Source organism: Eptesicus fuscus, chromosome 12 (genome assembly GCF_027574615.1).
Source record: "Eptesicus fuscus isolate TK198812 chromosome 12, DD_ASM_mEF_20220401, whole genome shotgun sequence".
Classification (NCBI taxonomy): domain Eukaryota; kingdom Metazoa; phylum Chordata; class Mammalia; order Chiroptera; family Vespertilionidae; genus Eptesicus; species Eptesicus fuscus.
In genome coordinates this window covers 25084908-25098830 of record NC_072484.1, presented here as the reverse complement: position 1 = coordinate 25098830, position 13923 = coordinate 25084908, and the positions used below count along the sequence as shown (strand labels likewise).

Sequence of the window (13923 nt, the reverse complement as noted above, 5' to 3'; positions counted from 1 at the left end):
TTTCAAAGCTGAAAATCATTTCTTAGAACTGGGCGTGTGTAGTGTTCACCACACTAATAATTTATAAGTCCCCTCTTCCACATCTTTACCAAACTCCTCTCTGTTCCCGAATGAGGCTATGTTTTATTGCTTTTATTTTCACTGACTTATTTGGGGGTTATAATAGTTTTTTGAGAGCTTTGAAATCTCACAAGGAACCGGAAAACAATTTAAAAAGATTAAGACCATGCTGATAATAAATGTTCACTTTTATTGTATCTCTGGGCTTCTTAAGAACTAAAAACAATTATACAGTCCACTCTCCTATATTTAGAAAAGTCAGTATCTAAGTGGTGAGGATGGAGTGTTGTCTACCCAATTGCTCAGGCTCCCAATGTAATAAAGTGCCATCATCCCTGTTAATGACCAGTTTTGTCTTCCAAAATGTTTTCTCGTGAATTCTGACATTTCCTCCATTGTTGTTGATGCCTTGACACATAGTAGGGACATGATAAATATTTGGTCATAGGTAAATTAAATGAATCATTCAATAAAGTAGCCTTAAAAACAAGCTTGTGCCCAAAACAAAACAAATGAGTTCGCTTCATATAAATTAGTGTCCCCAGAGGAAATGGGTTCTGAGAGGTGTTTGTATGACCTGTGCATTTCTTTGTTGAAGGTGGGTCCATGTAAGAGAGTTCTGAGGCAGTTTCTGCTGGCAGGTTGACTATTCGTGGGCGGTGTAGCCAGGATAAAGTGCAATTCTGTTGTTCGATTACTGATTCCCAATGGCAATATGCCAGTGAGTCGGTCTAAATCTCAGGAAGAGCTTATCAAAATCAGATTCCACTTGGTCAATTATTGTCAACTTCAGCCTGCGTCCGAATTACCTGGAGGGCTTGTTAGAGCAGATCGCTGGGTCCCAGCCTGAATTCCCAATTCCACAGGCCTCTCATAAGGCCTCTGATGCTGACCCTCCTGGTCCAGGGACCACACTTAGAGACACAGCTCCCCACCCCTAAATGGGAGCCTCGGGATTTATCTTTTATGAGCTCCACATGATTTTGATGGGCCGCCTTGTTTGTGAACTGTTAAAATAAGACCTGAACAGTGAAAGAATTGTGGTGCAGCCGTTAAGTTTGGTGTAGGGAAGGGATTGCCCGGGACAGAACCCGAGAAAGTCGAAGTGAAGTTTAATTGGAGATAATGGCTTTGGGACCCACGGCAAACACTACCATCTGGCTTTCTCCAGTGCACCATCCCTAGTACTCCAGAAAATAGTAATAACATAATTACTATGTATTGAGCACCCACCATGGGGCTATGCACTGTGCTAAGCCATTTACAGGAACTGCCCAATTTAACCTTCATTATAACCACTGGATCTGGGTACTGTTGTAAGCCCATTTAGCCGATTAAAAATCTTACCGAGAAATGTAGTGACTTTCCCAAGGCTTCACAACTAGAAAGTGGTGCAGTTGGGATTTGAACCTTGATCTTCTGACTCTAGGACTCCTGCTTTAAAACCATAGTGCAGGTGCCTCCACTAATTCAGATGTCAAGCCAACGTTATGATAATGACCTCACACCTATTGCATCGACTGTAAGTACACAGCCAACTCCTTCATTAGGATGATTGGGTACTGTGCCACTCTCTCTCTTTTTTTCTTTTAAAAATGTATTTTATATTTTATTTTTAGAGAGAGAGGAACAGAGAGTGGGAGAGAGAGAAATATTGATGTAAGAGTAAAACATTGATTGGCTGCCTCCTGCATGCCCCATTCAGGGGATTGAACTGCAACCTGGGCATGTGCCCTGATCGGGAATCAAACTGGCAACCTTTCAATGCATGGGATGACACCCAACCAACTGAGCCACAATGGCCAGGGCTCTCTTTTTTATTTAACAGATTTATTTCATATACCACGCAGTTCACTCATTTAAAGTGTATAGTTCAATGGTTTTTAAATTGTGGATTTGGATCTCAGATAAAGCCCCAAACACTGTGGCGCTTTGGACACACACATATGGGCCTTTGTTAAGAGGGCTAAGCCCAAAGACTGTGGATTTAGAACCAACGTTCATTTTAGAGCTATTGAGGAGCATCCGCAATATACACTTCATGCCTTTTAGCTAATGTGTGTATCAGAACCTTCAGTCAACTCCATTTCTGCTGGGAAATCTTTTTAGTGAAAGGCACGCAGAACTGTCAGTTCTATCTTTGGTTGTGGTTCTGAATTATGAACAGGCCTTTTAGGCTAAATTAGACAAACGGAAGTGTAATTAAAAAGTCAGTAGGCCCCAGGTAAAAAGGAGTATTTGGGTGATGAGAAAAATTAAAACAAGATATTTTATCTTCCAAAATTGCTTTGGGAATTAAATACACATGTATCTTTGTTAAGGATTTTCAAATGCCAGCACCCACAGTTCAAGGATCTAGAAAGAAACCATGGTATCGGTAAGCTACCTGCTAAATATTCATAAAAAAGTAAATGTTTACAAAATGCTCTGGTAGACACTGGAGATAAAGTTGAAGACATGGTCACCGCACACTGAGAGAACATATATTAAAACAGTGATAGTACCAGGTGAATCAATGAAATAATAAAGGTCTCAACAAATTTATATGAAAATATGTTTGTGAGAACAGTATGTCTAACTGTATATACTGATAAATGCCAGGAGACTATTTTAAGGAATTGTTCATATTATCAGGGAGGTGTAAAATGCACACCAAGTGACATAGACTATACCTTCAAAGGATTTTTTATACATGCCCACATAAGGATCTTCATCTTTAAAGTTCTATATCCAAAGAGTTCTGCAGTCTGGTTACTTCAAGTGAAGCTCCCCACTCACCTGGCCCCATCTGCTAAATCACAATTCACATTTTAAAAGGAATCCCTATTGACCTGTTACACATTCAAGTTGAAGAAGCACAGTTTTAGACCTATCTACCCTTACCTTTGCTCAATAAGACTAGAATGAGCCTAAAATTCCTTTTAGTTTAAATGGAAAATTGAACTGCTGATTACTGACAGCTGATCATCAAGCTAGATGAGTATCTATTGGTGTCCAAGTCGTAGATCCTATGGAAATTGCTCCTGTGATTTCCGACCTAAATTCACAATAAAAGAAAAGGGTTACTTTCAGGTGGAGGTGAGTGAAAATAAAGACGTAACTTTCTCCACCTTATTTAAGTTCTTGTGCTCCCTAAAATCTTTCCACAGGAATTATGAGTGTCTGTAGACCCAATTAAGGACTCCTGTTCCAAGGAAGAGCTACTCACTTGAGGAATTGGCTGTAACTTGTTTATCTGTTTTCATCAACTGCCGAAGGTTGACCCTGAGTTTTGCCCATTCAATTAGGGCTAGATTTTAATTTTGAAGTGACTGTGCTAAGTGCAGGATATTTTTAGGGGATCTCCTTGAGGATTTCTCCATCACTCTCAATAATCAGCCACAGCATCAGAATTCAAGGCTTGACACCCTCAGCATAGTGAGAGGGGGTTTTGTGGAGAGGTCCATGGGCCGCCCCTCCGTCTCAGCAGTGCTTGGCCTGGCATTTTGTTTTCTCATTTCTTCCTTCTTGGTGGCTTTAAGAAAATATTTCCTCGCTTTCTCTCAGTTATCACACTCTATTCTGTGGAGAGGCTTGTTTTGTTTTGCTCTGCATCCCACCTTTTCTCCTCTGTTGTATTTTAAGTCTCCCACATGTTCTAATCCCATTCATGTCTTCCTTCCTTCACATCAACCTTAATGGCCCATATTCTTCTTATACATCCTCCTGCCTGTCCCCGCAGCACTCATTTGTGGCTCCAAACCCACACTAGTGCCCAGCCACCTGAGTTCCCCAGGTCCCTGCCAGTCCCGGTGTTTCACAGTGAAGGCTCTGGGTAGTGAAAGCTCAGGTGAATATTGATCAGCTGTGAATACATGACCCATCAGGGTGGGAGTGGTGATGAGTGCAGGTCTTGTCTCAAATCTCATCATTTCTGGCCAATGCTCCCCACTGGGTAGCTGTACTTCCTCATTTGTCCATTGGAGATAAAAATAATCCTCACTTCATTAAACTGTAAGAAGGAATAATGAGATAATGTACAGAAAACATTGTTTTAAGTGTAAGCCTCCCTCCCTCCCCCCCCCAGTACATGGATTGGCTAAGAGATCTTGAGTTCAAACATAACTGTGTATTGCATTTTCTGACATCCTGCTACGGCCTGAAGGGGCTCATCCTCTTCTTTTAATGGTTTCTATCAGCACCACCTGCTGTTGCTGCCTGCCTGGGAGCCAATCTAGAATTATCTCCCTTCTGTGGTTGCCTGGCTGAAGTCTATGCCCCAGGAGGAACTGCAGTGTCAGGAAGTATCGCTACTGCAGTTCTGCTAGTGTTTTCTGTCTTCCTCCAACAGTCTGACTTGAACATAAGGTCATTTGTCTTGAGAAACAACGATATAATTTTCCCCAAAACTTTACATTCTCTGCCAAGGAGAAAATGACAAATCAATAAAAGACTTTATTAATGAAATAAGAAATGAAATACTTGTCAAAATGTATTCTTATGTGTCAGTTTTCCTGATCATCATTGGGTAACACTAATGGAGTTGCTATTTTTCTTTTCATGTCTGTGTATATGTATTTACACATATATATGTATATTTATACATATATGTATATGTATGTATGTAGATATATACACATCTATAATATATATTTATACACATACACACATATGTATGTGTACATATATGTTTACATATACACATATTTCTAACTGTATATATAGTTAGAAATGGTATATATATATATATAGTTAAAATTATATTAATCTTCAATGAATTCCTTTAATTATGAGAAAAAATAAGCATATATATATTTATATATATACATACACACACATACATACATATAGGGGTGGGCAAAAGTAGGTTTACAGTTGTCAGTATGCAAAACACAGTTTATACTTGTATTATTTATTAATTGCTGTATTACTTTTCATATAAACTACTGCAAACCTACTTTTGTCCACCCCGTACATACAAATGTATGCATATATATTTCTAGCTGTGTATATTTACATACAATACATATATATTTACATATATACATACAATGAGTGGCCAGATTATTATGATCTCTGAACACATAATAATCTGGCCACTCAGTGTACTTATGTATAAGGGAAAGCTTGCAAATCTTGATATGTCAAGGGACCAGGAGATAGTGGCCCCCAGCCTCTGGCTAGTAAGTCCTCTGCTTCTTTCTAACTACCCACAATTCAGTTCTTATACATCCTTATTTTAAAATCCCAACTCTGTGGTCAGTCTACACTGAGTGGCCAGATTATTATGATCTCTGAACGCATAATAATCTGGCCACTCAGTGTATATTACATATATACATATCTATACTAATAAAAGGATAATATGCTAATTAGACTGGATAGACCAGACGTCTTCCGGAAGTCCTTCTGAACAAAGCCGCAGCATCTGCGAGGGCTGAGGAGGGCCCGGGGTGATGGGGGCAGCGCCTTCCCTGATCGGCCTAGTCGCCTCCTGCAGAGGGAGGACAGACTGTCCATCAGTAGGACATCCCCTGAGGGCTCCCAGACTGTGAGAGGGGGCATGAATTTTTGTGCACCAGGCCTCTAGTATTTCATATATGGTATTAAAAATATTATATTATATATTACATTATGTTATATATAATATTCACATATTTCTTATATTATATATACAATATACAAATGTTACATATATAGTTAAAAATGATAAATATATGGTTATAAATTTTATTAAATTTTAAATCATATTGCTTTAATTATGATCAAAAATAAGCATATTTATGTGTGTTTATTGGCCATTTGTGTTCCTTTCTCCCACAAACTGCCTATTCACATCCATTGCCTATTTTTCTGTTGGATTGTCTCCTGTTTTCACCCACAGAGTTCATACTGTATCTTTTCATTTATTATTTTAGGAAATTGGGCAAGTTAGAAAGTACAAAGTATGCTTATATAATTCACTCACCCATTTAAAATTATTGAAGGTCTACTCTGGTCCTCATACTGATGAAGGGATTCTGTGTGGACCCAATGTCCTAAATGTGTTCCTGCCAAGGGGCTTACAGTGGTTAAGAGTACAATTTGTGGACTGAAACCTACCTTATGCCCACCTTTTTCAGTCACTATTGTTGCATAAGAAACACCTTAAAATTTATTGGCTTAAAACAGTAACCATTTTCAGGGGTGTGGAACGTCCAGCTCAAGGGCCATATAAGGTCCGCAAAATCATTTATGCGGGCACTGCCAAGGCATTAGGGGTGAGTTAATTAAATGTTTGACCAAGCATAGCAGGCTAATTTTTAAGTTGATAAATGTTTGTGTGGCCCAGAAATGATGTTATAAATATGCAAATGGCCCTTGGCAGGAAAAAAGGTTCCATGCCCCTGAAGCTCTTGATTCTGTGTAGCAACTGAAGTTTAACTCAAGTGGATGGTTCTTCTGGTCTTGGCTGAGCTCACTTACATGTCTTTGGTTCAGGTGCCGGTCACTTAGGGGTTCTACTTCTGGAGGTTGGCTGACCACCAGCTGGGTCAGCACAGATGACTGATCCACATCTCTCATCATCCCACAGGAAGGCATCCAGCTGAGAACAAGTGGAAGAGAGCAAGGTCTCTAAAGAGGTCTTGTTTCTTCTTCCTTCCTTGACCAAAACAAGTCATAGGACTTGCCCAGATCCAAGAGATAGGCAAATCTCTCATTTAGGGGACCTGCAAGTTATATTGCAAAGAACATACTGGTAGATACAGAGAGCAGTGGAGAATCAGGGCCTGTAAATTATTAATCTACTCACAGCCCTCATCATTTGGAAATGAGATTCAATAAAACCATCCATGGAAACTTAACACAGGGCCTAGAACATGGTCATCATTCCTTACCAAAGGACACTTTGCACAGGAATTAGAGTGAGTAGACATAACTTCCATTTTTAGTTATGTAACTTTAGCTAAAACAGTTCACTTCGGTGCCTGCATTCTCATTTGTAAAATAAAAAGTCTATACAACAATGCTTGTAAAGTTTCCCTCTGACTGTAATGCTAGTTTTACTTAAATCATTGAGCCCAGAAATCATCCAGATCTCAGACCTTACAAAATAATAATTAGGGATTTCAGCTTAAAGCAATAAACATTTCAACGTGGGTTTTTCTCTTGTGTGTGTGCACAATATAAATCTTAATATATTTTTATGTGCTAATTGTTGACTATTTAGGTGAGATTAAGGGGGAAAAGGTCAGTAAACAGAACCATCCCCAAAGACTAAGGAAATAATAGCTTTGACTTGTGTCGACTTACAGAAGCTTAGGGAACAGAAGAGATTCTGCTGAAAGGAAAATTCCAAAATAGAATCCACAAGTCAGATAATTTAGTTTGTGCCCTCTGGAACTACAGCCCTCACTGCATCCCATCTGGCAAGTGGAGGGTGCTGAAGTGATATATTTTGCATTAAGGAAAAAATAGCTGGCATGCTGTGGCATTTGTCTTCCTGGGCAGCTCTTCTGGGTCTAGCTTCCAAATGGATTGTTGAAATATTAAACCCATGATTTATTGCTATTTTAGTTATAAGCCACAGTATAAATCATGTCTCTTTTAGCCATGTCTCCTATCATAATTATTTGAAAACCTCCAGTTTGAATACTATTGTTACTTTCCCATCTGACTGGTGGGTAATAATTACTATTTTATTCATTCTCAATTATGTGGCCTTGGCATCTTTTAGAATTCTGAAGGCTTATCCTAAAATTTTAGTGGCTCGGGTTTTCTTCAATTGATTTAATGAGATATAACAATCTCAGGGGGCTTGATCAGATGCAAACATTTTCTCATTTTCTTTTATTTTAATCAAGAAATCTCTAATTGTGCCCTGGCTAATGTGGCTCAGTTGTTTGGTCATTGTCCCATGCACAGAGAGGTTGCCAGTTCTATTCCTGGTCAGGGTACATGCCTGGGTTGCAGGCTCGATTCCCTGTAAAGGGCGGGGAGGGAGGTGCAGAAGGCAGCCGATTGATATTTTGTTCTCACATCAATGTTTCTCTCTCATTCCCTCTCCCTTCATCTCTCTCAAAAAATCAATAAAAATTATTTTAAAAAATAAATCCATAATTGCACCGTCTGTAACAACACACCAACTTTTCAATAACTCTTGCAAATACATTCATTAGTATCCTATCTAATAAAAGAGTAATATGCAAATTGACTGTCACTCCAACACACAAAATGGCTGCCCCATGTGGTCAAATATGGCTGCCCCCAAGTGGACACAAGATGGCCTCCACAAGATGGCCGGCAGGGGAGGGCAGTTGGGGGTGATCAGGCCTGCAGGGAAGGATAGATGGGGGGGACCCAGGCCTGCAGGGAAGGGCAGATGGGGGCGACCAGGCTTACAGGGGAGGGCACTTAGGGTTAACTGGTCCAGCAGGGGAAGACAGTTGGGGGCGACTGGGCTGGCAGGGCAGGGCAGTTGGGGGAGACCAGGCCTGCAAGGGAGGGCATTGGGGGCAACCAGGCCAGCAGGGGAAGGCAGTTGGGGGGGAGCAGGCCTGCAGGGGAGGGCAGTTGGGGGGGGACCAGGCCTGCAGGGGAGGGCAGTTAGGGGCAACCGGCCTGGCAAGGGAGGGCAGTTGGGGTGCTGGGCCAGCAGGGGAGGGCAGTTGGGGGTGACCAGGCCTGCAGGGGAGGACAGTTAGGGACAATCAGGCCTGCAGGGAAGGGCAGTTGGGGGCAATCAGGCCAGCAGGGGAGCAGTTAGGCATCAATCAGGCTGGCAGGAGAGTGGTTAGGGGGTGATTAGGCTGGCAGGCAGAAGCGGTTAGGAGCAATCAGGACGGCAGGCAGGCGAGTGGTTGGGAGCCAGCAGTCCTGGATTGTGAGAGGGATGTCTGACTGCTCATTTAGGCCCGATCTAAACAGGCAGTCGAACATCCCTCGAGGGGTCCCAGATTGGAGAGGGTGCAGGCTGAGCTGAGGGACACACCACCCCCTGTGCACAAATTTCGTGCACTGGGCCTCTAGTTTAGATTTATAAAGGGATAAAGCTTTGCTCTATTCTAAATTTTTACTTAAAACTATGTAAGAATTATTTTTAGTAGAAGCTATTTTATCATAAAAGTTGCCTTTATCAATAAAATAAATATCTCATGGCCATAAATACTTATTTTTTTTATCATTTTCAGGATATCTTAAACCATTATTGAATTCTAAAAACATTTGTATCCATAGAATAATATAATTTTACAACTTATTAAAGGAATTTTAGTGATAATTTAGATGTTATATTTTACTGATGAGGAAATTCATGGAATTTGGCAAAACCCAAGCATCATCTAGGCTGATAAAATGAGATGAAACAACCAGACTCTTTTTATCAAATTTCTTGATTTTTAAAAAACATTTGAAGATATTTCCAGTTGATATCCTCATAAAAGAATACCAAAAATGTCATTCAGTGGAGTATGTTACATTGATCCATTTATATTTCCCAGAAAACTAAAAAAGTTGACATTTACCTCAGCAAAATTTAAATGTGAAAAATAATTTTAAATGTTATACATTCACTGAGCCAACTTATTGACATTGACTAGGAATCTTAGTCAGATTTTTCACTTTATTTCTTTGCACAGCAAGAATAAGAAAATTCAAGGATCTTTGAAACATTTAGATTCAAATAAGAAGCTATAAATTTTGTTTAGCTAGAGAAATAAAAAAAATGCATTAAGTATGAAAGAATATCTCAGAGAATGATCAAGATAATTGCCCTTTTGATCTAAGAATTTCTCTTCCTCCTGAAAAGAGAAGAGAGAATGACAGCTCCACATGGACAGGGCCTGTCTGTGGGTTCAAAGTTGGACAATCCAACCTAGCCCAGTGTCTAGTACCGCCTAGGTGCTCAGTAAACACTGGTTGATAAAGGAATGGATATTTCTCAATTTGAATGGCCAGGATACACCCCAGTATAAACATCCACTTTGTTTTCAAATTGTCAGTAATGCATTAATTTATAAATCATTACTTAGTTTAGAAGAATCGTAAATTCTTTGTAGAAGAAAAACAAATAACTTATAGTGAAAATTCAGAATGGGTGCTTTGACCAGGAAAAAAAGGAGATAGCTTCTCTAGAGAGTAGCAGAACAGGAAGGAAGATTGAGTTGTGTCTGAAGTGTGGACATTCAATACTTGACTTTTTGCCCATTTTCCAAAATTATCCTTCTTAGAAGAGACTTCAAAGATTCCAATTTCTGTCCACATTTCTTTTATCCCGTTTGAGCTAGAGTCAAGAAATTACTTTTCCTCCGTCGAAACCATTCTCTCACCCTCAAATGACCAAACCAAGTGAAATTCAGCATGGATTGGAGAACAAACATAAAATTATATTCCCCTGCGGATTTTCTTTTTCATTCCTTAAAAGGCTTGGAACATTTAACTAGGAGAGTTGTTATGAATGGTAAATAAACAAGCAAAATTACTGAAATGTGTCTACTTCTTTGGGCCAGGAAAAAATCGTATTACAAGTTAAAATTAGATGTTGTTTACTGCATTTCAGTTTACCATGTACCCTCTTGTTTTCCTAGGAATTTTAAACTAATTTTTCTCCTTTTCTATCTTCAGTGAGTTTTTTTGGCTAACACATGATTGACAGATTCTTTGAGTAGAGCCTGTCTGTTAAGAAATACAGCAAAAGTGAGAGTACTCCTAAGTCAGTTAAAAAGCATTTTAGTTATTATAGGAAAAATTACTCTTCTGCATCCTATTTTCACATTTCATGCAATAGAAATTCTGAGTACAAAACTCAGAGGTTCCTCCACCTTATTTGGTGGTTAAGTAGTGAAATTTTTTATTTCTGTTTTGTTTTTTTTTTCTTTTTGGTCAGAGTTATCTTGGTTGCAATTGACAGAAACTCGTGTTAGACTACCTAAGTCCCAAGAAAGGGCCACTAAGTTAGTAATGGAAACGTTTTTGTAATCTTCAAGCAGAACCAGGGGAGTGCTAGAGGCTGGAGTGAGATGGTGGGATTGAAGAGCATGGGCTGGAGCATTGAAGCTTTGGAAGCGGCAATTACTCTTCTGTTTTAGGGATAGAAATGAAAGGAAGTTCAGATGTGGAACCAAGTTTCAGGGTTCTGGGAGGATGAGGAAAAAATAATGTGTTTTAATGCAAAGGGAATGTGTCTGGTGCAGAAGAAAGGTTGAGAGGAGAAAATGAAATGGTGGATTAGGTCTTGCCACAGGTGGGAAAAGACAGGATGGAAAATACTGGCAAGAATCTTTCTCTTGGAAAGAAGGGTAAGGAAACCAAGTTAAGAACCGACGTGTAGCCTATTGGGCTTGCACGTGTGTTTTCCCTCTCAGCTTTCACAGCGACCCCAGGAGGGAAACATTATCTCTGTGTCACAAGTGAGGAAGCTCAGTTTGGGGCAATGAAGAAAATGAAAGTCAAGTTCCAAAGACCTTTTGAGGCAGAGAAGAGGGAACTTAAGAAGGGTGTCGTAGTTTGGGCTGTTAAATCACCATAGACTGAGTGGCTTAAACAACAAAGAATTATTCCTCACGGTTCTGAAGGCTGCAAGTCCAAGATCAAGGCATCTGCACATCTGGTGTCTCGTCAGCCACTTCCTGGTTCATAGATGGCTGTCTCACAGTGTCCTTACATGGCTGAAGGGGCTAGGGAGCTCTCAGGGGTCTCTTTTATTAGAGTGCTAATCCCAATCATGGGGGCTCCACCTTCATGACCTAATTTCCACCCAAAGTCCCCATTTCCTAATACCATTACATTGGAGGTTAGGATTTCAATATGAAAGTGAGAGTGGGGGACACCAGCATTCAGTCCATAACAGAGGGCTTCTTCTAAATCGTCTCCATTGTCCTCAGCAATCTAGACAGTACTTCTCAACGTGTAACTTGCACAAGTATCTCCTGGGAATCTTGTTAAAATACAGATTTGAATTTCAAGTTGAGCTGAGGTGGGGCCTGAGAATTTGCATTTCTCATGTGACCAGTGGCAACACCAGTGCTGCTGGTCCATGGACCACAGTTTGAGTAGCAAGACCTAGAAAGCCAGGACATTGCCTCACCGTTTCTAGGATGGTGCCCGGGGTTTAGTAAGCACTTGTTAAATGTCGGATTGTGGCTAAATTGAATAGTTTAGACAAAGATGTGTGTTCTGGGAGCAAGAGAAGTGGGAACTAGTTCTGAGAAGAGCAAAGAGCAGTGTGATAATCTGAGGGAGGGGCAAAGAGGAGGCCAGGTAATACCAAGACAGGGAACTGCTGTGGAGCCTTGAGGAGGTGTGGCGCTGGCAGTTGTGTGGGGGCTAAAACCAAATCAAAATAAAAGGCTGAACTGAGTGGGCAGAGGGCTGTGAGATCTCAAGCTCAGTGGTTGTGTTGACTGGTCACTGATGTTGTGGCAAGAGGTGGAAGGGAATGTGAGCAGGCGCTGGCAGAATCAACAAAATAGAATACATTGGAGTCAAATGAATGATAGAGATGGCAACATGGGAACAGAAGTGTGAAACCACAGAATTCAAAAGCATTGCTGGGAGCTATGCAACAGTCTTAGAATGTGGACCAGGCCACCCAAACCCCCCAAATCTGGCAAAGTGTCCAAATCATCAGAGGACATTTTGAAAACATTTATTCCTCCCCCCAGACATTTGGAGTCCAAAAGCCTAGGAACAGGCTCTGGAATCTGTATTTTTAAGAAGTTGCCCAAATTTTCTGATGTTGCAGCCATGGTTGGGGATCCCTGGATGTTGCTCTGTAACTTCTTGGGGAGAATGGGATACAAGTAAAGGTCCCTGGGAAAGGAGATGTGCTGAGTATTCACCCTCAGCTAGAATAGCAGCATCGCAGGAATCCTCAAGCAAGTTTCCAGAGTCTTTGCATACCAGTTTAACATCTAGACAACTGGATAAATGGCAACACAGCATTGCAATATTTCATTATATCTTTAATCGTGACAGTCATGATCTGACAGTGTCTTCTGGATGATCAAATAGGTTTTCTGCTGGCCCAAGCTCCAGTGAGTATTTGTTCAGAAATAATTCACTTTATAGATGGGTGTGTCATGTTAAGAAATTTTTTTATTGTAATCCTATAAGAGACTTTCTCCCTTGACTTCTTATATTCTCTTAGATAAGAAGGGGTCATTTAAAACAATTTCTATAGTCAGAATGAAAAGGTGGTGTGGGAAAGTGGTGAAGGTTACAGCCTGATTGTCTGGTTTTGTACCCAGCTCCATGGCTTACTACCTCTTTGGCCCTAAACCAGACACTTGAGCACCTGGGGTCCATGTTTTCATATTTAAAAGGAAGATAATAGCACCAACTTCTTGCCAATAGGCCAACTCTTAGAATTGAATAAGTTGAATAAGTTACTGCATTTAAAACTCTTCAAACTGTTCCTAGCCTGTATGCCAAAACCGGTTTGGCTCAGTGGATAGAGCGTCAGCCTGCAGACTGAAAGGTCCCAGGTTCGATTCCGGTCAAGGGCACGTACCTTGGTTGCGGGCACATCCCCAGTGGGGGGTGTGCAGGAGGCAGCTGATCGATGTTTCTCTCTCATTGATGTTTCTAACTCTATCTCTCTCCCTTCCTCTCTGTAAAAAATCAATAAAATATATATAAAAAAAAAAACTGTTCCCAGCCTGTATACATTATCAATGAAAGTGAACTGGCATTATGATTATACTAGAGGCCCGGTGCATGAAATTTGTGCATGGATGGGGGGTGCCCTTCAGCCCAGCCTGTACCCTCTCCAATCTGGGACCCCTCGAGGGATGTCCGACTGCCCTCTCACAATCCAGGACTGCTGTCTCCCAACTGTTCGCCTGCCTACCTTCCTGATTGCCCCTAACTGCTTCTTCCTGCCAGCCTGATCACCCCCTAACCACT

At 40.7% G+C, this 13923-nt stretch overlaps 1 protein-coding gene across 1 annotated transcript in view; it reads left to right on the top strand.

Annotated features, from left to right (window-relative positions):
• Window positions 1-13923, top strand: part of PLCB1 (phospholipase C beta 1) — a 616845-nt gene that overhangs the window by 526299 nt on the left and 76623 nt on the right. The gene's annotated exons all lie outside the window — the stretch shown is intronic.